Source organism: Felis catus, chromosome D4 (assembly GCF_018350175.1).
Source record: "Felis catus isolate Fca126 chromosome D4, F.catus_Fca126_mat1.0, whole genome shotgun sequence".
Taxonomy (NCBI): domain Eukaryota; kingdom Metazoa; phylum Chordata; class Mammalia; order Carnivora; family Felidae; genus Felis; species Felis catus.
In genome coordinates, this window is record NC_058380.1 from 8,333,364 (window position 1) to 8,360,565 (window position 27,202).

Here is a 27,202-nt window from a genome sequence, read left to right on the forward strand (position 1 = left end):
GAGAGAGAGAATCCCAAGCTGGCTCCCAGCTCCCAGCGTAGAGCCCGATGTGGAGCCTGAACCCACAAAGCCATGACTTGACCTGAAACCAAGAGTTGGATACTTAACCGACTGAGCCACCCAGGGGCCCCATGAGTCAGAAGTTTTTAAGCCTTTCTTTTAAAATTTATCTGCCTCAGCATGAGGTGGTCTTTTACCTTTTTAGTTTTTAGACCCATTCATTTTAATAGTTAATTCATTTCATGTCAGAATTCCTTCTTGTTTTTCATTCTTAAATCACAGTAGCCTGTCTTTGTCCTTTTATAGATGCAGTATCATTTTGCCTGTTAACTTCTCAAAAAATTCTGAGCACGGAGAAATACTGAGACTTGGGCACTATGAATAAATAATACCCCCCAACTAGATTCAACCACTGCTAACCATTAACCAAGCCACAGAAATCAGACAGTAAAAGAAATAAAAGGCATCCAACTTGGCAAGGAAGAGGTAAAACCTTCACTGTTTGCAGATAACATGATACTCTATATCGGGAACCTGAGATTCCACCCCAAAACTGCTAGAACTGATAAACAAATTGAGTAAAGTTGTAGCACACAAAATCAGCATGTAGAAATCTGCATTTCTATACACCAATGATGACATAGCAGAAGGAGAAATTAAGGTATCTATCCCATTTACAATCGCACCAAAAACAATAAGATACCTAGGAATAAACCTAACCAAGGAGGTAAAGGACCTGTACTCTGGAAACACTGATGAGAGACATTGACGAGGGACACAAAGAAATGGGAAAACATTCCATGCTCATGGATTGGACGAACAAACACTCTTCAAATGTTCATACTACACAAAACAATCTACACATTGAATGCAGTCCCTATCAAAATACCAACAGCATTTTTCACAGAGCTAGAACAAACAATCCTAAAATTTGCATAGAACCATAAAGGACCCTGAATTAGTCAAAACAACCTTGAAAAAGCAAAGCAAAGCTGGAGGCATCACAAGTCCAGATTTCAAGTTATGGTACAAAGCTGTCGTCATCAAGACGGTATTGTACTGGCACAAAAATAAACACATAGGTCAATGGAACAGAATAGAAAGCCCAGAAGTGAACGCACAACTATATGGCCATTTAGTCTTTGATAAAGGAGGAAAGAACATCCAATGGGGAAAAGATAGTCTCTTCAACAAATGGTGTTAGGAAAACTGGACAGCAATATGCAACCAAATGATACTGGACCACTTCTCTACACCTTACGCAAAAATAAATTAAAAATGGATGTAAGACCTAAATTTAAGACCGGGAAGCATAAAAATCCTAGTGGAGAACACACGCAGTAACCTCCTTGACATCGGCTGTAGCAACTTTCTTCTAGATATGTCTCCCGAGGCAAGGGAAACAAAAGAATTTAAGAATTTAGAATTTAAGAAACAAAACAGACAAGCAAAGGGAGAAAACAGAGAGAGAGAGAGAGAGAGAGAGAGAGAGAGACAAACCAAGACATAGACTCTTTTTTTTTTTTTTTAATTTTTTTTTTCAACGTTTATTTATTTTTGGGACAGAGAGAGACAGAGCATGAACGGGGGAGGGGCAGAGAGAGAGAGGGAGACACAGAATCGGAAACAGGCTCCAGGCTCTGAGCCATCAGCCCAGAGCCCAACGCGGGGCTCGAACTCACGGACCGCGAGATCGTGACCTGGCTGAAGTCGGACGCTTAACCGACTGCGCCACCCAGGCGCCCCAAGACATAGACTCTTAACTACAGAGAACAAACTGATGGTTATCAACGGGGAGGTGGGGGTTGGGGTTAAATAGGTGATAGGGATTGAGGAGTACGCTTGGGGGTGCCTGAGTGGCTCAGTCAGTTAAGCATCAGACTTCAGCTCAGGTCATGAGCTTGCAGTTTGTGGGTTCAAGCCCCTGTGCTGTTGGCACAGAGCCTGGAGCCTGCTTTGGATTCTGTGTCTCCTCCTCTCTCTCTCCCCCCCTCCCCACTTCATATTCTCTTCCTCAAAAAAAATAAAAAGTAAAAATAAACATTTAAAAAATGCACCAGGTTTGTATGGAAGTGTCTAATCACTATATTGTACACCTGAAACAAACACAACACTGTATGTTACCTAACTGGAACTCAGATAAGAACTTAAAATAATCCAGTTCATTTCAGAATTCTTATTTTTCATTCTTAAATTATAGTAGCCTTTTTCCTTTTATTGATGCAATATCATTTTGCCTATTAACATTAAAAAAAAAAATCTGAACGCAGAGAAATACTGAGAAGTGGGTGCTATGGATACCTAATACCCTCCAACTAGATTCAACCATTGCTAATCGTTGATGGAATGTTCTTTGGAGTCTAGATAGCAGACCTCCTCAAATATCCTCTTAATGTTTATTTTTGAGAGAGAGAGAGACAGAGTGCAAGCAGGGGAGAGGCAGAGAGAGGGAGACACAGAATCTGAAGCAGGCTCTGGGCTCTGAGCTGTCAGCACAGAGCCTGATGAGGGGCTCGATGTCATGACCGTGAGATCACCACCTAAGCCGAAATCAGGAGTCAGACACTTAACTGACTGAGCCACCCAGGCTCCCTTAGGTATTTATATTTTATATTAGTTGTTTTTATTAGTTTCTTATATATATTTCTTAAAAGAGTAGATTGATTAGCGTATAGGATTGGTAGGAGTTTCTTAAGCAATTGTGTACTGGTTATTCTGTAGGTTGGCAGGAGTTTCTACCGGCATTGCATCTTTCTCTTCAGTGAGAAGGCTGACGGTAGGCTGTGTGTAAGAAGGCGGGTGTGTCGGTCATCAGGCTTCACTTTACGCTGTGGGTACGGAGGAGACAGCACGGGCACTTCTGCCCTAATTGCCAAAGGTGCGTGTGACTTCAGGACTTCAGCGTATTTGTCGCCGGACAGAGCGATCTTTCTTCGTTTTCCTCCTACGTGACCTATTGTGTGGCTTAAGAGTTGTAGTCAACTTTGCTTGTCTGTTAGACTTCTACACACAGGTCCACTGTTGAATTAGAAGAAGGCACCCCTCTCTGCACGGATGCAGAAGTTGTGGTTAACAAGAAGATGGCCCCCGTGTCACCCCTGGCCGGGAACCTATGGGCACTGTGCAAACCGCACACCTGTGTGTGATGGCCTTACCTGCATCCGGGACCTAAGGGTTTGCCCCAGAGTGTAGGTCACTTTAAAGAGCTCTGGGGGGGTGAAGAGTGGTAGATGGAAGGGTACCGTTGCTTTTTGAGTGCCCACCCCAGTTCCCACCTCAGTGTAATTTCCTCTTTGCTACCAGCCAGATCTTCCTAATATTCCTAAGCACGACTTTCCCACTTGTCCAGCAAGAGAGGGAGATGTGAGCGTGCGGAGTGAAATTGTACCTACAGATTCAAGGAAGTCACGGTGGACAGCTGCTGGAGTCTAGAACAAACATCAAATGCCCAGATGGAGGGAAGAGGTGTGAGGGAGGCACTTGGGAAGGGACACGGGTATCTGGAGAGTCACCTCCGTGGAGGTGAGCCCTGATGCCGTGAGAAGGAGAGAAGCCATGAGCGTCTGAATGAGCAGAGGTCAGGGGTCTTGCCCGGTGCACCAAGGGCAGGAGAGATGAGGAATTTGGGAAGTTAAGAGAAGAATGGTCTGTGCCATTTGATATCATATTTGTCCTACATGTATGTCTATTCAGAGTTTCCTCATCAGCCATGGGAAGAAGTCAGAAGTGTTGCGCATGCATACAGTTTCCTCCACAACCCGGCACTGTGCCCTCCTGCATTTTTAAGCCCTTTGTGGCACCTTGAAAGCCGTGTTCTCTCAGGTGCCTGTAACTTCGAACGGAAGATTTTATCTGATTCTTTTTCATCGACGTGAAAAACACATTCGCCTCCTCCTCGACTTCGCTGAGAGATCTCTTCGCCACTTAAATCATTCCTAACTGCAGTCAGTGCTGAGCTGTTTCGTTCCTCCAACCCCCTTCCCGGGTCCATCGCCCTTGAACCGTGCTGCATTTATTTAGTTACACAGAGCAAAAACGATTTCCGTGTGGAGCTGTCTTCATTATGACGTTGATAGTAACCTGATCTTTAACAGAGAGGTGGGTGCTTAGTGATTGAGGGCTGCATGGATGGATGAGGTCCCCACCCCAGCCATCTCCAACCCTTCATTCTCTGGCACGCCATCTCATTTTGGCCCTCGACGTTAACGACTTCCATCCTTCAAACTGAGAAAAACCTTGTCTAAAAGACTCATCTCCTCAGAGGCTGCAATAGCAGTTCATTTATTCCTTCACATACCCTTCCATACTGTACTGGGCACTGGCAGAAGCTGGAGATGATCACAAGCAGAGTCAGTCCTCACCTTAATCTGACTCCCTTAATCTTAATCACCTCTCACTGACCGTTCAGTGAGAGAAGCTGACCTTAATCCCATGATTACTCAGATAAGTGTAATCTTGTAAAGGGGAAATATGTAGTCCTGGGAGAACCTCGGATGGGGCAGAAGATAATTCAGGAGGTCATGAAAGGCTGCTTCCGGGAAAGTGACAGATGAGCTGACGTTGAAAAGGACGAGAGGGAAGGGGGTCCAGCAAGTGTGAACAGTACGTGCAAAGACCCTGTGGCTGGCACAGACAATAAGAAGTCGGAGAGCAGTAGGCGTTAGTACATGCAGTGTCCTCTGGGCGCTGCTAAGTGGCTTTTGCCTTTAATGTGCCGCGATCCAGGGACCCGGCTCCCTGGGTTCGCATCCTGACTGTAGCACTTACTTCCTGTGTGCCTTGGGGAAGTCTCTATGCCACGGTTTGCTCATCTGTAATGTGAAAATCGTATTAGTACCTACCTTATGAAAATCATATGTATATATTATAAATATACTTGTAGTGACACATGTATAGGTATACATAAAGTATACACCAAAGATTGTATAGGTATACATACATATACATACATGTATACCATTGGTATATATTTTATTTGTGCATATATATCTCTATCATTATAGGCATGTGTGGGTGTGTGTGTGTATGTGTATGTATATATATATATATATATATGTACACACACATATATATACACACATATATACACATATATATATGCACATATATACATACATATATACACATATATATACACATATATACACACACATGCATACATATTTCCATGACTTAGAGTAAATACTTCCTGTGTCTAATCTTTTTTTTTTTTAATTTTTTAACGTTTATTTATTTTTGAGACAGAGAGAGAGAGACAGAGCATGAACGGGGGAGGGGCAGAGAGAGAGGGAGACACAGAATCGGAAGCAGGCTCCAGGCTCTGAGCTGTCAGCACAGAGCCTGACACGGAGCTTCAACTCACGGACCGTGAGATCATGACCTGAGCCGAAGTCGGACGCTTCACCGACTGAGCCACCCAGGCGCCCCTCTTTTTTTTTTTTTTGAGAAAGAGAGAGAGCATGTGTGAGCGAGAGAGACCAAGCAGAGGAGGGGCAGAGAGAGAGGGAGACACAGAATTGGAAGTAGGCTGGGCTCGAACTCACGGACCGCAAGATCGTGACCTGAGCTGAAGTCGGATGCTTAACCGACTGAGCCACCCAGGCGCCCCTCCTTGTGTCTAATCTTGCTCATATTTATTTTGGTAAAATTTGCCTGAGAAAGACATTTTGTTTTGGAAAGTAGAGAGAGAAAGAAATTAAGGGATTGTTTCTCTAATTTTCCCTTTCAGAACTGTAATTTTGAGACTTACGAGGACTTTGAGGCAGTGAAAAACCTCTGCATGTGAAGGACTGTTTTTTCCTGTCTATTTCTTGCCCCTACTTAAGAGCAGGAAGAGCCCGTAGGTAGCATTTCTCTCTAAGCTAAGCAACAGCATGCTTCCAACACCTGAATACATTGATCCGGCACCCGTCACCCCTGAAGTTGAGGCGAGACGTGCAGCCGCAGAAGTCTTGCTGATAAAAACCCCCTCTTTCAAGCCACTAACTACTACTAAGACATTCTTGCATAAAGGGTATAAAGGGATTTCATTTCAAGCATCATTGAGTTGTGAAGGTAAGAATTACGCATAATTTGTTTCCTCGGACCTGTTATTTGAGAGGCCTTATTGATTTTCATCGGTGACCACGTATAACTTGCAACATCTCCCTCAATGATCATTTTGATTGCACTTGTGTTAAAATAGCATCCAGAGCACAAATAGAGGGGAAAGGGAGATTTCATTTAGAACTCCTGTTTTATTGAGTGCCTGCTTTGTGCTATTTGGCAAAAGTGGAGTCCTGTGTGTGTGTGTGTGTGTGTGTGTGTGTGTGTGTGTGTGTGTTTCACAAGTCTCACCAAGTGGAGTGACTCTTAGAAGTTATTAGCTTCTGAATACCTTTAGACCGTGAAACAATATTTCCCTTTGTCTTTGTTAATTAGGAAAAATTGCCACACTTCCCAGTGGTAACATGTCTAATTTAATAACCTGAGAACCTGATGCTTGAAAATATAATGAAGTGAACTAAATACCATGGCCGTTTTATAATTACTAATACAAAGCATATTGTAATGAAACTTCACTGATTAGAAAAGACTTTTATAAGGCACAGAATCAGATGAGAACTACAGCTCTATCTGCAAAATTTAATATAATTATCAATCAGGAAATTGAGCCTTGAACACATAGGCTGACGGGGCAGAATTTGTTTGAAGACGGAGAAGATCAGCCAATAAATCCCCTGCCAGAGTTGTTTCTTCGTTCTGCAAAAAACACGCAGAAATAAAGGTAGTGGAACTTTGACTCTCTCTTCTCCTTGGGAAAAGTTTGCATCATTTCGTTTCCATCGGGAGCTTAAGTGATCACCCCAGCAGAACTGGCGATTTTACTTGAAGTGTTGGTATCTTGTATTCCCTGCCTGAGGCAGTAATTCTGTATAGTGTAGAAAACCTGGTCTCTTTCAGTATTTTTTATGTAAAAGAATCATATAGGTGGCATTATGGCATGATGAGACTTACACTGAATCCCAGGTAGAGTCTTCCCTAGGTGTAGGACCACAGAGAAAGATGAAATTTGGCAGGTGACTTACCCTCAGTATCTCAATGTCCTCATCCGAAAACACAGATGCTTCTTATGGGGATTAAATGAGATTTCATTATAAAGCACACGGCCGGATGCATCAAACGTATCAAAAAATGTTTTCCTTTCTTTTCTGCCCTTTCCTTCTGGGCAAGCGGCCGTGACATGGGAACAGTGACACACACAAAGACGTAGTGTGATGTGTGATTCTGAAGCTGTGGCACAATTTATTTTATTTATGTTTAAGTGCCTTTAGTTCTGTGGGGAGGGTCCAACCCTGAGTGCGGGGGGAGATGGTTGGGCGGGGTGATTCAGAGCTCGGAGGTGAACAAATGCAAGCTTGGGTGAACTTGAATCCTGGGTCTGCTCCATATGAGTTCTGTGGCTCTGTGGAGATTACTTAATCTCTGGCAGCCTTATTGTCTAGATGGGGATAGTCTTAGTATCATTGGCTAAGGGATTAAATAGGGAAGGTTAAACGGAAAAGCATATGGAAACCTCATGCCATAGCGGACCCATGGATGTTTTTCTGTGTTGTGGTATTTTAGGTCTCTTACCATTATCTTTTTTTAAATGTTTATTTTTGAGAGAGAGAGAAAGAGAGAGCGAGAGAGAGGGAATGAGCCAGGGAGGGGCGGAGAGAGAGGGGGACAGAGGATCTGAAGCAGGCTCTATGCTGACAGCAGAGAGCCTGAGGTGGGGCTCGAACTCATGAACCATGAGATCATGACCTGAGCTGAAGTCAGACGCTTAAACAACTGAGCCACCCAGGAGCCCTTCATTATATCTTTTACATATATATTTTATATGACGTGTATTTATATATGATATATCTATATATAGATCTTTGTGTCTTTTAGAATTCGCACACTCCTGCGAGGCCTTTCACTTCACTCATCTACCCCCTTATGTCTGACGTTGGTATTTGAAATTCCCTTAAGGTAAAACCTAGGTTTTTATTTCCCCATTTCACAACCACTTTGACTCTGCAAATTTTGCAAACATAGTTTAATTAGTTTGAGTGGATCTGTGATTGGTGGTGGAATCAGATTTTTTTTTCCTGGTAACCGTGGTAGCAAGGAGGCTCAAAAGTAGGCAAAAACTAATAATACACGTTCCTCCAGAGAATAAAAATGTCTCCCTGTAGTTCCTCCAAAATTACAAAATCAGTTTCAGGGAGTTGAGGAGGTAGAAGTTCCAAAATGTTGCATATTTCAAAACCTCTTCCCATTTCGTGTTTGTGTCAGCCAGTTTTTCCCCCAAGGAACATTTATTGAGTGTTTATAGGACACAGAGTTTGGGATGTGATCCTTGCTCTCAAGATATTCAAGGATGGGGGCAGGAAGCAGTGGGGACAGGTGCACAAGTGGGTAACTGTCATACACCTTATGGGGACAGTGGTAAAGAACTACAGTGATGTTAAGGGGACCTAAGAAGGCAAGGAAGGAAGGGAAAAACGGAGTAGGTGATGGATGGGGATTGGTTCTAAGTCAGAGGCCAGTTCTACACTCCTTGGAGGTGTTGAGGATGTATAGGTGCGTTTCTGGTTGTCATAGTGATTGGGGTGTGGCCTTATTGGCCCTCAGTGAGTGAAGGCCTTCCGTGTACAGGATAATGTCACGCAGCAAAAACAGTTGTCTGACAAACGTCAGCGGCGTTGTGGGTGGCAAACATTGAGCAAAGAGGGGAAACCAAAGGAGTCATATTTATATGCTGTGTGTACTATAGGCTCGGGGAAAAGATTTGCTTTGGGCTCGCAGCATTTGTGAAAATAAAGGCAATTAAAAAGCGGGAATCTTCTTTTCCCATCTACTGCCTTTGGTCGGGGTGTCTTGAACTGGTTTTTCAATCCCGTGACTTTCCCAAAGCTTAATGTGATGATGCGTGTTTGCTTGAACACGCCCATCGAGGGTCCGGGGCCTCTTCTCAAGCGCCTGGAGAGCGAGTCCGCCCAGATCACTCTCAGAATGATGAAACCCCAGGAAAAAAAAAAATTTCCATTTTTTTTTTCTTTCCAACAGACTGCCAAGTTAAGAAGGGGCCAGCTATAAAACACTTAGTGACATTCTGAACCAGAAAATCTGTTTTCCTTTGCTTTGATGCATTTTAAAATAAAGTAGATTTGCTCAGACATCCAGTGCAGTTAATAGACTTGTCCCTGATGGTGGCCTAAAAGGAGAGAAGACACCAGGAGAAATAATTAAGTTGTGTACGTACACGAGCAGAAGGAAAGGAAGACGAACAGGAGATACGAGTCTAGGAGCCTCAGGCCCCAGTAGTGCACCTGCCGATCGCAGAGGATGTAGCCCAATAGGGAAGGCACAGACCGGGGGCCCCAGCATTTCAGGAGAAACCAGAGTCTCATGATGATATATGCAAAGGTTCAGACTCCACTCCATTAATTCCAGACTTTTGCAGAGGCATCTGTAGGCCAGGGCTGGGGATGGGGGGAGGAGGTAAGACAGATGGGAAGAGGGGTAAGGAGACGCTGGGTTAGATAGTCCCTCCCTTGACTTTTAGTAGGCATCTCTGACCCTTATGTATATTGGAGTTCTGTGTAAGATTACATTTGAAAATAGTAAAAAGCATTTTCCCTTAAAAACGATTTGAAAAACCACTGTTTTTTTTAAAAAAAAAAAGCATTGAAGTGCTCATTCCTGTGTTGGCTATTCATTTAGAAATTAATCTGCTGTGCAACTTTGGTCAAGTGCCTGGGCCTCTCTGTGCCCTTGTTTATTCCCTCGTCTGAGTGATAAACGATTCACACTATAATTTCTTTTTTTTATTAAAAAAAATTTTTTTTAATTTATTCATTTTTGAGAGAGGGAGACAGGGCGTGAGCAGGGGAGGAGCAGACAGAGAAGGGAGACAGAGAATCCGAAGCAGGCTCCAGGCTCTGAGCTGTCAGCACAGAGCCCGATGCGGGGCTCAAACTCAGAAGCTGTGAGATCATGACCTGAGCTGAAGTCAGATGCTTAACCGACTGAGACCCCCAGGCACCCCGTGACTAGAATTTCTAAGGATCCTTTAGCTTTTTAACCTTCTGTGAATTTTTAAATGTGTTAACCAATTTACTGCCCTGTTGTGAAGGAGAAGGATTTGGTGCCCTGAGAGTGGATTGCTTTCATGAGCCGCACAGAAGACCTAGGAGAATCTAGGTTTTTGATCTGAGAGTCATAAGAGGTGTGAAATGAAAATAAGCTTATTTGTGGAAATTCACAGTTTCCTCCTCTCACAGTTGCTAGTGTTTTCATCAAGGCAGAACGTCTTGACAAAGTACAAGAGCCCTAACTCTCCGATTTATTCCGTGTTGTAGTTTAGGCTTTTCACCGGAACGACTAGTGGGCCAGCCTTCCACCAGCTGGATGTTAGGTTTCTACGGAGTAACATTTGTACGGTGGGATTGTCCAAAAAGAGGCCTTTCAGCTGGCGATAAATGTTTTTAGTCAGATACAGGTGCGTGGGGTATACATTTATTTGTCCAGGAGTCCTTTGATTAAACAAAACTGTCTGTGTGGCTGGGCTTCCAGTGTAATGCAAGGATCTGAAGTCACTGTCCAGCCTGTCTGTTCTTCTGACAATTCTGACTTTGCTTCCCATTTCCCTGTTAGCATTTAAAGACTTGTGTTACTGGGGCACCTGAGTGGCTCAGTCGATGGAGCGTCTGACTTCGGCTCTGGTCACGATCTCACAGCTCGTGAGTTCGAGCCCCGTGTCGGGCTCTGTGCAGACAGCTCAGAGCCTGGAGCCTGCTTCGGATTCTGGGTCTCCCTCTCTCTGTCCCCCCCCCCACTTGTACTCTCGTCTCTCTCTTTCAAAATTAACCAAAGATTAAAAAAAAAAAAAAAACAACAACTTGTGTGACTTATTTGACCTGCATTCATTTGAAGCATCTTCCGCGGCCGAAGGTTCTAGCTGCTCGTACTTCTGTCTCCTCTGCCTGCGTGAGTCCCTTGGCCATTTGCCAGCCACTTACAATGGTTTTGCAGGAGTGTTGAAGGTAGCCTGGCTCTCTGCTTGCTTTGAAATACAGTGGCTGGCATTGTAGTCATTTGTGGAGGATGATCTCCGTGGGAAAGAGAGCCAGGAAATCAAATCAGAGAAGAGTAGGGCCTTAGCACATCTTCACTCGGTGATTACAAATCCGCACGTGAGTAGTACGCACCGTGTGTGAATGGCCTCACAACACCCCTACGAGGAAGGTATTATTATTACTGTCGTCGTCATCACCACCACCCCCCCCCCAATTATAGATGAGGAGACTGAGGCTTAGAGAAGTGGAATAATATTCACAAGCCAGTGTTGATTGCTTTGCGGACTTCCTTAAGCTCACTTCCCCTTGGTGGCTGTACGTGGAAATGATATAAAGACACATGGCCGTGTAGTCCTTGTATGCTCTTGTAGTCTAATATCCCAGATTTTTGTGCTAATTTAAATTGCAGTGGGAATGCATGGCCTTTATTAAGTTAATTCACACTCGGGTCTGATGAAATGTCACGGACTCCAGGTGAAGTCTGCCTGGTAGTTAATAAGAGCTTTGGGTTGGGGGCTGGCGTTTTCCCGGCGTCTCGCCGAAGCGTCCGTCCTCGCGGTGTGTCCAAGCGGGGCGCAGCCTGGCCCACGGGCCCCTAGCCACCGAGCACGTGGCCACGGGTGTCTCTGAGTTACATTTTGTAATTCTGCAGTTGAGAACACTCCATCCCGTTCCTTCCCTTGTCGTGCCTGAAAGCAGCTGGGGAGCCTGAAGTCTTTGTTTCCTTCGGCGCCTGCTTAGCAGACCAGTAGCGGGAGAAAAGGATTCGCTAGACGTTGTTTCTCAGCCTTGCTCGCAAGAAAGGAAGACGGACAGGTGGGTTCAAGTGACCTCAGGTGTCAGCGCCAGTTTGTTTTGATTGCCCAGCACAACGACTCCTTTCCGAACGCTCTGCGTATTTCACGGTGCCGTGACCCAGAACTCCCTGTGCTGCGGCTGACGCAAGCCAAGTTCACCCGCACTCTCCAAGGAGCTTTTTTGCAAGTTTTCCCAATGTTGACCTCACCACATCTTATGAACAGCCTGAGATTCTTATCGGAAGTAGGTAAGGATGTAAGTCATAAATGGATAATTTCCACTGTGCGCTCTGGCCAGCACCTCCTCTGTGCATGTCTATGCTTCAACTTATGCTAATTTCTTGCCCCCGTCCCTTTTTTTTTTTTTTTTTTGCATGTTGTTTGGTCATTATTTCAGTTTCATGGATGTGCAAATTATCTCTTGAAGCTTTTGAGAGCACCGAATTATATTCATTTTTCAACATAAAAGGCTGCCCCCCACCCCCAGGGTAGAAATACTACAATCTCATTGTGTAAAGAAAAAAGGAAACTGTAAAGGTGGAAAACAGAAAAACCAAAACTGTCCCGTGAGACGATCATCCATAACACTTTGTGTTGCGACGTCTCTTTGTTTGAAGTACTTTTTTTTAACGTGTCTGTGTTTACAATGTATATAAAATTGGTGCCTTTTAAATGGCATGCTAAGTGAATCTATGGTATTAGCATTAAGAAATTCGACCATAGAGGCACCTGGGTAGCTCAGTCTGTTAAGCATCTGACTCTTGAGTTCTGCTCAGGTCATGATCTCATGGTTGGTGAGATTAGTTCGTGAGATCAAGCCCCACGTTGGGCTCTGTGCTGACAGCATGGAGCCTACTTGGAATTCTCCCGCCCCCCGCCCCGCCCCCGCAAAATAAATAAAACTTAAAAAAAGGAAATTCCACCATAATATTATGCTGTTAAACTAAGGAAGAGAAGGATTCTTAATATTTTTAAGGCTACAGGTCTATACCCACCAGCCTGGTTCCTAATGATGATATGGGAGAAAGTGCAGACACTGGGGAGCATAGCACATGGACCGCTGGGTAGGGTGGCCGGGAACCTTTGAGCTGGACCGGCATTCTCTGGAGGCCTCTGCTGTGTGAGACATGAACTTTTCTGGGCAGAGAACTGGGCTTTTTCTGTGAGTGTCCAGACAGCAGCTCTTTCCCAGCCCATAAATCCACACCAGTAGACCGGCTGAAAATGAGTTCTGGCTTTCCTTACAGAGTCTGGACCAGGACAGGGGCGTCTGCTCTAACAATTACAATTCTGGGAAATTCTAACCTATTTGAAGACAAGTGTCAAAAATAGGGAAAAATGGAGAAGAAATATATAAATGGTTTAATTGTCTGTCTAGAAAAAGAAGAATCAATGGAAACGCTATGATTATCAAGAGTTAAGTGACCCAGTTCAAAAGAAGTATACCAAAATCATCAGCCCTACCACAGATGAGCAGAAGCATTATTGAGCCTGTAATGGAATAGATTCTGTTTAGAGAGTTGCCCGAAGTGTAAAATCTCCAAAAATAACCTTAAGCAATGTCTAGGTATCTACAGAAAGAGGCTTGAAATGTTGACTGAGAACCTTGGAAAACTTGGATAAATGAAGAAACATGCCGTGTCTCACGCTGGAAAAATTCATCATTATTAATGCTTTTATTAGAATTCACTCCCAAGTTATAATCAACATATTGATCATTGGAAGAGAGATGATATTCCAGAAGCCGGTCCAAATATCCAATTTCACCAACATGGATATTAGGGGATGTGATTGTGGAAGGGAGCATATGTGGAGGTTGTTAAGATAATAATACCCCACGGAATCTGACAGGCACGGACTGAAATCCCACATCTGCTCATTTTTGTGGTTCACTGTTGTTTCCGCCATGGCCGCAACGTGAGGACAGTACCTCCTATTACCTGGGGAATTAAGTGGCACATAACTTGCAGACAGTAATGGTAACGTTAGTTCATACTGTTTCGTCGTCCAAGTTTTGGGAAAAATAGGCATCCTGATTCTTCTCCTAACATATTATCCTTAAGTCTTTGAAGTGTATTCCTAACTCTATATTTGTAAAGTATTATTTGTTTATTTATTTTTGAGAGAGAGAGAGAGAGAGAGAGAGAGAGAGAGAGAGAGACAGACCCAAGTAGGCTCCACGCTGTCACTGCAGAGCCTGTCATGGGGCTCAGTCTCACGAACCACGAGATCATGACCTGAGCCAAAATCAAGAGTCGGACATACAACTGACTGAGCCACCCAGGTGGCCCTGGATAATCATTAAAGATAAAATATAACAAAATTTGACTCCTAGGGAATATAATTAATGTAGTATTTTCTCTGTCCCCACAATTCATCCCTTTACTGATTGTCATGAATACTTCCTGTGTTCCAAGAGCATCTTAGAAATGAGTCGTGGATTTCCGGGATTCATTTATAGGCACTGTTATATGTCAGTGGTCCTTGGCTATAGTAATGATTGTTGTAGAAAGCTTGAAAAACACAAAAATAAATGAAGAAGAAATTGAGAATGACTCATCATTCCATCACTTGAAGACAATCATTATTAATTTTCTTATGTCTTCCCTTCTGTGTTTTCTTTCCCACTTAGGTGTGCATTTGGGTTTCAGAATTAATAAAGACATTTAATCTAATTTCAATAAGAACCTCAACTGAACGTTCTAGAAGTTCAGTGGAGCTTAACAAAATGATTCCAGAATTTGTATGGAAGACTTAATAATTAGAGCAATTTGAAAATATTGTTTAAAAAATATTTAGGGGAGACTCTCCCCTATCAGATTGGAAGCTATTGCAAAATTCCCCAAATTAAAATTGTGTTGTACTGGTGTCACATTGTGTAGATACCCCAGAAACAGAACTTAGTGTTTAAAAGAATTTAGTATATGATAAGAATTGGCATCATTATCAGCGGGAGGAAACATTACACAGCAAATTTTGCTGGAATCATAAATTAGATCCTCATCTCCTATCATAAAACAAAATGAATTTCAAACTAATCTAAGGTTAAACATTACAGTTTTTAAGTCAGGTGCTACCACGTTTATGATTTTAATGCAGGCTTTCTTTAACTTAGCCTATGCCTTTCTGATAATAGTCTGCTCTATTTTGTTTTTAACTTTTTTTAATGTTTATTTATTTTTGAGAGAGACAGAGACAGCATGCGAGTGGGTTAGGGGCAGAGAGAGAGGGAGACACAGAATCCAAAGCAGGCTCCAGGCTCTGAGCTGTCAGCACAGAGCCCGAGGCGGGGCTCGAACTCACAAGCCGTGAGATCATGACCTGAGCCGAAGTCGGACGCTCAACCGACTGAGCCACCCAGGTGCCCCCTAGTCTGCTTTATTTTTAAAAAGGCAGTTTCTTGATTTCTTTGATTTTCGATTCTTGATTTTGGCTCAGGTCATGATCTCATGGTTCGTGAGATCCAGCCCCATGTTGGGCTCTGTGCTGACGGTGTGGATCCTGCTTGGGATTCTCTCCCTCTCCCTCTCCCTCTCCCTCTCTCTCTCTCTCTCTCTCTCTCTCTCTCTCTCTCTCTCTCTGTCTCTCTCTCTGCCCCTCCTCTCCATCAAAATAAATAAACATTTTTTTAAAAAATGTAATTTATGTTGTTGAGAACTTGAATTATACAATTTTTTTCTTGCAGTAAATCTGTTTTATAAAAATTACTTTTATTTGAGAGCATTACCATTATTTGCCATGATATTTTTGGGTTTGAGAATAATTTCATAAGGTCAGGACAATCTCATCCTTACAGAGAATAGTAATTATTTTGTGGTTACAGAGTGAGTTTTCATGCTTTGTAGGCAGCTTTTAGGATCTTATAAGGAGAATGCAGAAGGTCTTTTTTTGGGCGCAAATCGAAGTACCCAGTGTGACTTATATCTGACTTATTTTGTTTCCTAAATCTGACTTTATATGTGGTACAAAGTTCCCCTTCATGATTCATTTTAATATGGAGAGGATTCTACTTGTTTCGATTTCTGTGACTCCCCAAATCAGGACTTTGATTTCTGTAACTCATATTATTTTGTCATCAAATAACAATTGGAAATGCATGCAGCATTTTAATTGTTGAAGGTGGAGGGATTATACCAAGATCACCCAGAACTCCGTGGCTGAAGAATGGCCCCGTCCAGAATGCTCTCTTCACTTTGGACCGTGTAACTTGCCGCGATAGAGTAGTGCTGTCCTGAACCTCAACATTTGTTGATCTGTACCAATTCCCATGTTTGGTTTGTGATACGTGAGTATATTCAGTGATTGTGCAGTGTTAGAAAATTCCAGAAAGAATTCTCAAGGTAAACGTAATTGCAACTTATTATAGATACAAATGTCAGGTGGCTTCCTGGAGAATGATAAAGGACATTGATGCAATTAGCATTAAAAATAATGAAGGAGTCATCAGATAATAAACAGAGATAATGAAGTCAAGACACTGAAATTTCAAGTTTTTCCAATGGTGTGCACACTTTTGTTTATTTTGTGTTCCCCCCTTTTTGGGCAATAAAACTTGTCATAGAGTTATAGCTTGCTTTCCCTTTTCCTTGCAGTTGCTAAGACAGTTCAGTTGCTAATGAAAATGCCTTCATCTGGGGTACCTGGGTGGCTCAGTCAGTTAACCATCTGACTTCTGCTCAGGTCATGATCTCACGGTTCATGGGTTCAAGCCCCGTGGAGGACTCTGTGCTGACAGCTCAGAGCCTGGAGCCTGCTTCGAATTCTGTGTCTCCCTCTCTCTGTGCCCCTCTCCCGTTCACTGTCTTTCTCTCTCTATCAAAAATGAATACACGTTAAAAAAAAATTAAAGAAAAAAGAAAATGCCTCCGTCTGTTTTTAAGCTGTGTGAGAATGTGCTTTGGAGGCAGGAGTATTTTTTCCCTTCTTCACACACTCTTCTAATAATCTGTATTGATGTGCTAATCTTCTGTGTGTATTTCCAACATCTTATAAGAATGGTCATCTTACAGAAATGTTCAGCGTTATACCACGGGCGAGGAAAGCTATACCAACCTTCAAGGTTTTTCTTATTAACTGTTGAGAAAAATTGGTGATTGTGTTTGACTTAATGGATTTGGTGCATTTATTTGAACAATACTAGGTTTTGAATGAAGTTTCTTTTTTAAGAAAATAAAATGCATCATAGCCTTGTATCACCAACGTGCACAGCTGACAGTTTTTTTTAAGATAGTAATTTCAATCTATTTGTTACCAAAGGTCTGATTTCAGAGTTCCATAATGGTAGAGATTTATTTAGCTTGGAAAACCTATAGCAGCCTATTCATATATTCGAAGACGGAAACTAGGTCAAGGAAATTTTTTATAATGTAATGTCTAACAAAGAAGAATTAATTAAGGTGGCTATTGGTTTGTTAATCTGCAAGAATGTGTGAGTTTCCGTGTTTCATATTTCCAATTCCGAGGTGGGATGGATGGGAGCAGAATAATTTTAGTGAACATTCTCTTTTTTTTTTTAAATTTTTTTTTTCAACGTTTATTTATTTTTGGGACAGAGAGAGACAGAGCATGAACGGGAGAGGGGCAGAGAGAGAGGGAGACACAGAATCGGAAACAGGCTCCAGGCTCTGAGCCATCAGCCCAGAGCCTGACGCGGGGCTCGAACTCCCGGACTGTGAGATCGTGACCTGGCTGAAGTTGGACGCTTAACCGACTGCGCCACCCAGGCGCCCCAGTGAACATTCTCTTGAAATGAGAAGGAATTTTTTCAGTGTGGCTCTCTAATTACAGCCAGCACGTCAATATCTGAGATGCCTCATAAATTTATATTTGAAAGACTGCCACTGGTCAACCTTTCCTGAAGCCTTTGATTCTCATGAAACAATATTATTTGAACATCTGGGTGGTTTCCTCCAGATTCGTGCAAATCCCACAGGGGAGGAAACAAGCTGTATCCTTGTTCTACAGAGAGAAAACCAGTTTTATAGAGAATTGCCACAAACAGAGTTACGTAGCCCAGTGGCACAGCTAAGAGGTAGAATCTGTTTACACAAGTCATGCTAGGTTTTTTTTCTGTCACTAATTTCTACCCCAAAGAGTTAGCTCGTGTATTAGCGATCAGTCTTACGTGGTTGACATGACTAAAAATCCAGGACTCACCGTTTGGGTGTTCTGAGCTCTTTTGGCCTATACGTAAGATCTTATAAATAGCATATGGTACAAGTGTCCCATATTGTGTCAAATATTACCATCCCCATGCCAGTTGTAGCTGGTGATTCATCCCTTATATAGAGCCACCAATCACACTCCAAATATAACCTCAGAAAATTTTGCATCACAGATTTTTTATGAAATCAAAGCAAAGTGAGGCAGGGAATGGGACACAGAGCATTGTGCGTCTGGAACTGAGCCCAGTCGGGTAGAGAACCCGGGATTCCGAGAGCAAGTCCAGTAGCTATGCTGGGCTCCTACATGGAACCCTTTCCAGAAAACCACCTTCTCCCTCTCTTTCAGTGTCTTTATTAAATGTTTATGTTTCCGTTATGGGCTGATCTTGCCCCAGCCCTTATCTTGAGACACATAGTCAACGTAACTAGTCATGTAAAATGATTAACTGGAAATGGTACATGCCTGAGTCCCCTGTTCCCTGTGATGGTTAATTCTGTGTGCCAACTTGGTTAGACCATAGGCACCAGTTGTTTGGTAGACCATAGGCACCAGATGCTGCTGTAAAGGCATTTTTTAGATGTGAATTTAAAATTAGTTGACTTTAAGTAAAAGAGATTACCCTTTATGGCACAGGTGGGCCCCATCCAATCAGTTGAAGCCCTTAAGAGCAAAGACTGAGGTCTCCCAATGGACGAAGGAATTCGGCCTCCACACAGTGTCTGGACTTGAGACTGCCACCTCAGATTTTTCCTGGGTTTCCAGCTCAACAGCTGGTCCTACTGATTTAGGACTTGTTAGCCCCCCAGAATAGTGTGAACCAATTCCTTAACATCTTGCCCTCTATTGGTTCTGTTTCTCTGGGGGAATACTGACCATTACAGCACCCAAGAATTTTCCTCGTGATAGCAAAATACATTTCAATGGAGTATGTGTTACATACTGGACATTATGCTAGATCTTACTCAAGCTACACAAAAACCTATGAAGTGAAATTCTTATCCTGTCTTTAGAAATGGAGAAACCAACGCTCAGAGACCCTAAGCAACATGCTAAAGTTTCATACCCAGTTGGTTGGCATCTTGGAAGCCATTTTGAAATTTTAAATCAAGCCTTTTTTTTTTTTTTTTTTTTAATTCTATCCTCTTTGCACAGAGGAATGGCTGCTGCTTGGCTATGTGTTTGTCAGATAATTTCTTAGATGACTGGGAAAGCAACCTTGCCTTTTCTCCTCCAGGTTAATTGTGGGTAGCAGCCTGGCCACTAGGGCAGTGAGTTTGATGGAATTCAGCACAGCCGCCTCTCGGGCATTCCATTTAGATCTCACTCCAAACTTGTTGTTGTCCAAGTGGAACCGTCCGTGTAATGTTGGTTCATTTTCCCTTGGGATAGATCTCAGGTGTGAGAGTTCTGGGTGCCCGTATTCCACCTGACCCAAGAGACACACTTTGATCAGCTTTATAAACCAAGGGTCACTGGCCAGCTCGAGTTCCCGAGGAGGCTCCTTTCAGTTGGGCACAGCTGGTGTCTTCTCTGTAGATAGCTGAATCAGCCAGTGAAGATGTCCCACCTCTGAAACTCTTCACATTCTACTCTGATCCCTTGTAATTCATGTGTTTAATTCTACAGGTAAACCAGTTCCTGGATGTGATAAAAACCATTGTAGATTCTGTTCATTTAAAAAAAAATTTTTTTCCCTGTGTTAAAATAGAAATAAGATGAAATTTACCATTTAAAACATTTTTAAATACACAGTTTGGTAGTATGAAGTACAGTCACAGTGTGTGCAATCATCACTGTTATCTATCTCCCGAAGTTTTTCATCATCCCAAACAGAAACTGGGGGCCCATTAAATAATAACTCTCCTTTCTTCCCTCCCTCTACCCCTGGCAACCTCTATTCTACTTTCTGACTACTTTTTGTCTCAATGAATTTGCCTCTTCTAGAATCCTTTATAAGTAAAGTTATATAATATCTGTCTGCGTGTGTCTGGCTTATTTCACTTGGCTTAGTGTTTTTAGGTTTCATTCATGTGACAGCATGTGTCAGATTTTTTTTTTTACCTGCCCTGGTCCCGCCTCTCTGCCTGGATCAGAATTTTCTTTCTTTTAATTCCCTGCTTTGGATTCTTTGTGGTATATATCTAGAAGGGAACTGCTGGGTCGTATTGTAATTCAATGTTTAACTTTCAGAGGAAGCACGCAACTTTTCCACTGTCATTGTACCATGTTACATTCCCATCAGTAATGCACAGGGTCCCTTCCATTTTCTCCGCACTCTCACCAACACTTGTTTTGTTTGTTTTTATAATAGACGTCCTCATGGGTCCGAGATGGTATCTCACTGTGGTTTTGATTTGCATTTCTTTAATGGCTAGTGATGTTGAGTATCTTTTCATGTGCTTCTTGACAGTTTGTATATCTTCTTTGGAGAAATGTCTGTTCAAGTCCTTTGCCCATTTTTGAATTGAGCTGTTTCGCTCTTGTTGATGAGTTATAGACGTTCTTTATATATTCTGGATATTAACCCTTAAATCACATATATGCTTTGAAAATATTTTCTTCCATTCTTTGGATTGTCATTTCACTCTCTTGATGTTGTCCTTTGATGCCCCCAAAGTTTCACATCTTGATGAAGTCAAATGTATCTGTTTTGTTGTTGCTGTTGCCTTTGCATTTGCTGTCATTTGTTCTTTTTTATTTAAAGGATGATCTTACATAACCATCCTCTCCCCAGATTGTAGCTCCATTAGCTTTTTGGACATCTCATCCAAAATGTATTCTAAGCTTCCCTGAAAAACCATGTGCCTTATGAGCCAAAAGAGTACAGCATACAGAGCATCGTGAGTAGAAGATTACTCTGAAGTAAGATTGTCTGGGTTTGAAATCTGTTCAGCCACCCTCTAGATGTGTGATTTGGGACAAATTCATTCATATTTCTGTGCCTCGCTTAAGTCATCTGTAAATTTGAGTTATAACAGTACCTAATTTATAGGATTGCTGTGAGGATTCAATGAGACAACAACAGTAAAATCTAGATAGAATATTGCCTATCAAATTGCCAGAATCAATGTCTGTTGGCTGTGATTATTATACCTTAGAAAGCAAGTGGATTTAGGTAGAGCTGGTATAAAATGGAACACTACTATATTATTTATAACCTCATTGAGAAACCTGTCAAGAACTATATATTTATTTCCAGATTTTTTTATTGCTCTTTCTTCTATCTTTGACCCTCTGTACAAGATCTAGCTAACTTGCTTAACTTCAATAAAAACTTTGTCTACAGATGTTTATGTAGAGCTTAAAACTTAATACCCCCCAAAAAATCAGGATGAGCGGGCACAGATCTCCTGACACAGGGAATAATAATTCCTCATGCTGTAAAACTGGGAAAGTTTGGACAGATTTTCCTCTTATTCTTAACTTGATCTTATAGATGTCAGACAATTTTTGGATCACATTTCTTTATCTAGAGAAGGAAAATATAAGATATTTTATTACCGCAAATTAGGATCGAACTCAATTGACACCTGGTTCAGCGAGATAACTAATTATGGTCAGAACACACGATGGCCCACAATCAACTGCTTCTCAACCAAAATAATTATTTTTACCAGATGTTTTAATGATATTTAATTGGCCTATATCTAGTTACTATGCAAAAGGTCAGCTCAAGGTGTTGCCTAGGGGTTAATTTTGCAACTGATTCATCTTAGAGGGTTCATCAGGAGGTTACATTGCTTAAAATTGATAATGCCGATTTTGAAAAATTTCCAGAAAGAAACTGTCATAGCCATGCTCTTTTTGGAAAAAGTGTGAGCAGTCGTTCTTTTCCCCCATTTCCCCATTTTGGATGAGAACAGACCCAGAGCTGTTTTCTCCACATATGTTGGCTCATCGTCCATCACAGCTTCTTGGGCTCATCTCTTGTGAAGGTGAGGTGTCTTATTCTTTGGACAAGGATCTTGGTTAGACTCCTCGATTTTTTTTTATATCAAGACACATAGCTTTTTTTGTTTGTTTTTTCAGAAACAGAGAACATGGGCATTCTAGTCTCGCTCTCAAAAGACTAGTCTCTTAAGAGAGAGACCATCTGCCAGGAGTTTGTGAAAATCACCAATGTAAATTAATATTCATGGAGGTAGATGTCCAAAACAATTAAGTTAATCCCTTACTCTAGATGGACTAAGATTTACTGTGGATAAAACTAGGCTATTTATGACTGAAGAGCATTATTTTGATCTCTAGTAGAATGGCTTTTGATTTAATTACAACTTCTGTATGAAACTTAACCTGGTATATTTTATGGGCATGTTGAGAGCGCTGTCTCCCACATCACTGTATGTGTTTATGAAAATTCAGAGGCGGCATTTATTTAGGTATCTCTGATTTCCGTGAGTAATTCATACATGTTTATATTCTGGATACAGTGGGCCACTGTCTGAATGTGGTCATCTTTCTGTGTAACAGCTTATTAACCAGATAGAAAGGTCTCAGACAAATGGCTAGCCCATTTCTAGAGAATGTATAAGACTGTGGGTTGTATGTGTATGTAGTCATTCTTCCTTTATGTGGAGCGGTGGAGTAGCCTATCGATTAAGAGGGTAGCCTCTGAAACTGAACAGCTTTGGTTCAATTCCCAGTATGTGTATTTCCTGACTTTGTGACCTTGGGTAAGTTAATTTCTCAGTCTTTGTGTGTTTCAGTTTCCTTATCTGTAGAAGGGAGATAATAGTAGTGTCTTTTGCATTGTTTTGTCGTGAGAATTAAATGAGTGTTATATGTAAAGCAATTAGAACAGTCTGTGGTACCTGTAATTTTCCATACATAAGTTTCATATCAGTTTTGCTCTCCCACCATTGTTCTCAATTCTTTTTTGTTTTTATTTTATTTTATGACATTATAAACGCACACACACACATAATTATTATTAGAATAGCACTCCTTCTGGGGACTCTTTGTTGGAGGTGTGAGAATCACATCTTAAACTGAAGTAAGTTAAAAAGACTAACAAAATTTCAAGAATGCATCTGCTTCAGGCATAGCAAGATCCAGGAGCTCAAGTGATATCATTGTTTCTCACATTCGATTAATCCTGGTTTATTTTAAATGGAGTTAGAGATCACTGCTTGCCCTTTTAGCCCAGTTATTCCATCCGATGGATTTATGTGAAGGCAAATTGAATTGAAATAGCTTTAATCCACCATCTGTAACCAGAAGTTCCTCATTAAAAACCACCCAAAAGAAAATGAACAAACTAATAAAATCCATTTCTACTGAAGATGTCTTCAGGACATTCAGAACCTTTTGGAATGAGATAGTTTAAAAGTTACTAAATAAAAGATGATACCAGGATCTTCAAATTTGTACTCTTTTAATGAACACTGTTATGCCCAGAATTCGTGATCCCCAAAGACCGCCAGGGAGCCGAGTCCGATGCAAAAGCAAAAGAGCCTTTATTCGAGCTCGCTCTAGCTCAGTCTCCTACCTGCACCGACGCAGCGGTGAGATACCGGGGAGAGAGAGGAGTTTCAAAAGCACAAAGGTTTTATAGGGGTCTAGGGGCAGCCGATTGGCTGGGGAAGGGTCGTGGCCTCGGCTGATTGGCTGGGGAAGGTCAGAGTCCTGTTACGCAGGTTGCTGGGCGTGTTTTGATCAGGAAGTTTGAACGGGTGAGCGGGAGGTTACTCAAGGGGAGGAGGCTCGATCTGAGGTTTCTGCGATTTTCCCGGAAAAGGGGTCATGTCGGGGACATAGTCACTCAAGGTGGAGGACACAGAACAAGATGGAGTCGGCCGGCGTAGGCCCGCCCTTTCAAACACTACTTTTCATAGCAAACAAATTTGTTTTGCTAAAATGGGAAGGGTTATTTTGCCTCTGCCATCACAGAGTTTTTCAGCCTTGTGGTTTGAAAATTCCTTAACAACCCAGCCTGTGTTGCCAAAGAGAATACTCCATAGTCAACAGAGTTCAATTATGTAACTGTCAAGTCACGTTTGTAGCTAACAGAAATCTGACTTCTACATCCATGACCTAAAGACATGTAGGCAAGGGCCGAGATTCCTACCTTTATCCTGTGTCAGGTCTGATCAGTTAGTAAGGCCAGTCTGTCCCTGTGTTGAGAAGGATTCTGTGACTCTATTGGGCCAGGTAGGAAAGAGTGCCCTGGGGGATTAGTATGATCTACATTGAATCGGTGAATTATCATGTATCTGTCTTCCTTGTTTTATGCCATCAGTTCTCAAGAGCTACAGATTATATCCTAAGGAGCCACATGGGGTTCTCATATCCCTACATAAGGTAATTCCAAGATGTTCATAGTCTGTCACATGTAAAAATTTAAAGAGTTAGAAATGCTGCAATCTTCTTGATAGAATTATTAGGAATTAGAATTGCCACTGAGAAATTCTACTTTAACCCATCTGTTACTATTAAAATGTGTTTTCTTTACTTCCCTATGTAGAAAACAGTTGAAGAAAAAAAGTGATTGCTTTATCCTAAACAGCTCAAAATGGAAAGTCATTAAGTTTCCCAGCTGGTTAGAACTCGACACGTATAGATATTAAAAAGAAGCTTGGGTAGAGGTAAATAATTATCTCTTTTGAAGACAATTGTTAAAAACCAATTCATCACTGACTTTCAAAATACTGCTTTCAAAGTTACATTCTATCCACAGAATACAGATTGAGCGTTCTGATGTAGTTTTTTGTTTAATTTTTTAAGCTTTATTTATTTTTGAGAGAGAGAGACAGAACGTGAGTGGAGGAGGACAGAGAGAAAGGGAGACACCGAATCTAAAGCAGGCTCCAGGCTCTGAACTGTCACCACAGAGCCCCACGCGTGGCTCAAACCCACGAGCCGTGAGTTCACAACGTGAGCTGACGGCGGACTCTTAACCTACTGAGCCACCTGGGCGCCCCTCTGATGTAGTTTTAATAAAAATACCAGATAACATAAATGTGGCTATTTCAAAATTTATATTTTAGGTTATATTCCAGATGAATACACGTTGACTTTGTAAAAATAGGACCACAAACCCTCAATTTTCAAAGATAATACCACTTAGAAATATTTTCACCTAAATACCCATAAGTAGAATCAAACTTCCTTTTTCCCCAAATATTTGAATATGAAAATTTTATATTGTGAGTGAACATCCATATACCTAAAATCTAGATTCTGTTATTAATGTTTTCTTATTCTTGCTCTATCATGCCTATTTATTAACCCATTCCTCTCTCCATTAATAAATCCACCTGTTGGGTTTTTTTTTTTAATGCTTATTTCTTTATTTTGAGAGAGAGCGTGAGAGTGCACGTGTGTTGGCATGAGTCGTGGAGGGGCAGAAAGGGAGAGAAAGAATCCCAGCAGTCTGCATGCTGTCAGCGTGAGCCCGAGTCAGGGCTCGATCTCACCAACCCTGAGATCATGACCTGAGCCGATATCAGGAGTCAGATGTTTAATCGACCTAACCACCCAGGCGCCCTCATCATTTTGTTTTTGACACATTTTAAAATCAGCGGTAGACATCAGTCCATTTCACCCTAAGTTCTTCAGCATGCAAATCATAAAGTTTGGTATTTGTTTACTGTTTTTTCTTTTTTTGTAAAATTTACGTGAAATGAAATGTGTAAATCTTCTGTATACCGTTTGATGAATTGTGATAAATGCTTCCATCCATGCAACTTAAACCCTATCAAGATAGAGAACATACCGTTACCCCTGGAAGTTTCTCAGTCTTGCACCTCTCCCCCCCGCAGGCACAACCACTATTTTGACATTTTCCCCCTTGAGTTTCAGTCTTGCCTGTCTTCTATGTAGAATCGCACAGTGTGTATGCTTCTGTGTAAAGTGTCTATCGCTCAACATAATGGTTTTGAGATTCACCCATGCTGTTTTGAGTATTAGTACTTTGTCCTTTCTTAGCTGGGTTCTAGTCCATTATATTAATATACCTCAGTTTGTTGATACATTTTTATTGACGGACATATGGGCTCTTTCCAGTTTCTGGCTATTATAAATAAAGCTGCCGTAAATATTCTTGTACATAAAATGTTTTTTGATGGATGCATGTTTTCAGTTCTCCTGAAGAAATACCTGGGATTGGAAGTTCTGGGTCACAGAGTGGGTATATGGGTTTTAAAAATTTTTTTTCTGTTTATCTCCATGATTCTGAAAAATGGGACAGTATTCTTGGGTTTGATAAATCAACTAATTCAAGTAAAACAAATATTCCTTGCTCTATATTTCGCAACAGACATCTAATCAGTCTCCTGTCATTAATTTCAAGATATGCCCATGCATTTTGCTGATATCATAAATTAACACATTAATTCCAGTGGCTCTTAATGAAGGCCCAAATAAGACTCGACTCTTCTCTGAGCTTAATGAAGTTATGTCATTCTGAAATGGAGTCATTGTGCGTTTTTTTCAATCAGCAGAAAATAAATGAATTTAATTTTCTTAAAGTTTCTATGTTTGCAACTCTTTCTCTATGGTGTTAAGAGGTGACAAAAGAAATTTCCAGAGATGCACATTAGCAAGAAAATCTTGAAGCATCCAGTCATGCCTTATCCAAGAATGCTGGTGCTTTCATGGGCATGGTTTTCATGGTATGATGTTTTTAACCTGTTGTTAAAATTTTTGAAGTATATGTAAATGTATATGAAGTGTATGTATCAACATGAGGTGTTATATTAGTTTCAGGTGTACAATCTAATGATTTAACAATTCTATACGTTACTCAGTACAATAAGTGTGTTCTTCATCTCCTATTTTACCCACCCTCCCTCCCACCTTACCTCTGGCATGCTGCTAGTTTGTTCTCCGTGCTTAAGAGTCTGGGGTTTTGTTTTCTGTCTTGTTTTTTTTTCTTTTTTAAAAAATTTCATATGTGAGTGAAATTATATGATATTTGTCTTTATCGGATTTGTTTCACTTAGCATTATATCTCTAGGTCCATTCACGTTGTGGCAAATGTCAAGATCGCATTCTTTTTTTGGCTGAGCAATTTCCACATCTTTTTTATTCATCTACCAATGGACAATCAAGGCTGCTTCCACATTTGGGCTATTGTAAATAATGCTGCCATAAGTATGGGGGTACGTGTATCTTTTTGTATTCGTTGGGCAAATACTCAGTAGTGGAATT

General features: G+C 41.5%; 1 protein-coding gene across 9 annotated transcripts in view; it reads left to right on the top strand.

The window, feature by feature from the left end:
- Positions 1 to 27,202, top strand: part of LOC101100603 (histone-arginine methyltransferase CARM1-like) — a 294,777-nt gene that overhangs the window by 32,750 nt on the left and 234,825 nt on the right. For 2 of the 9 annotated variants that reach the window (XM_045043488.1, XM_045043487.1), the window contains exon 1: positions 26,978 to 27,153. The exons of the other annotated variants lie outside the window; for them this stretch is intronic. The gene's annotated coding sequence lies outside the window, so the exon portion shown is untranslated. Of the gene's footprint in view, positions 1 to 26,977; positions 27,154 to 27,202 lie in introns of those variants that run through there. 9 annotated transcript variants of the gene reach the window in all.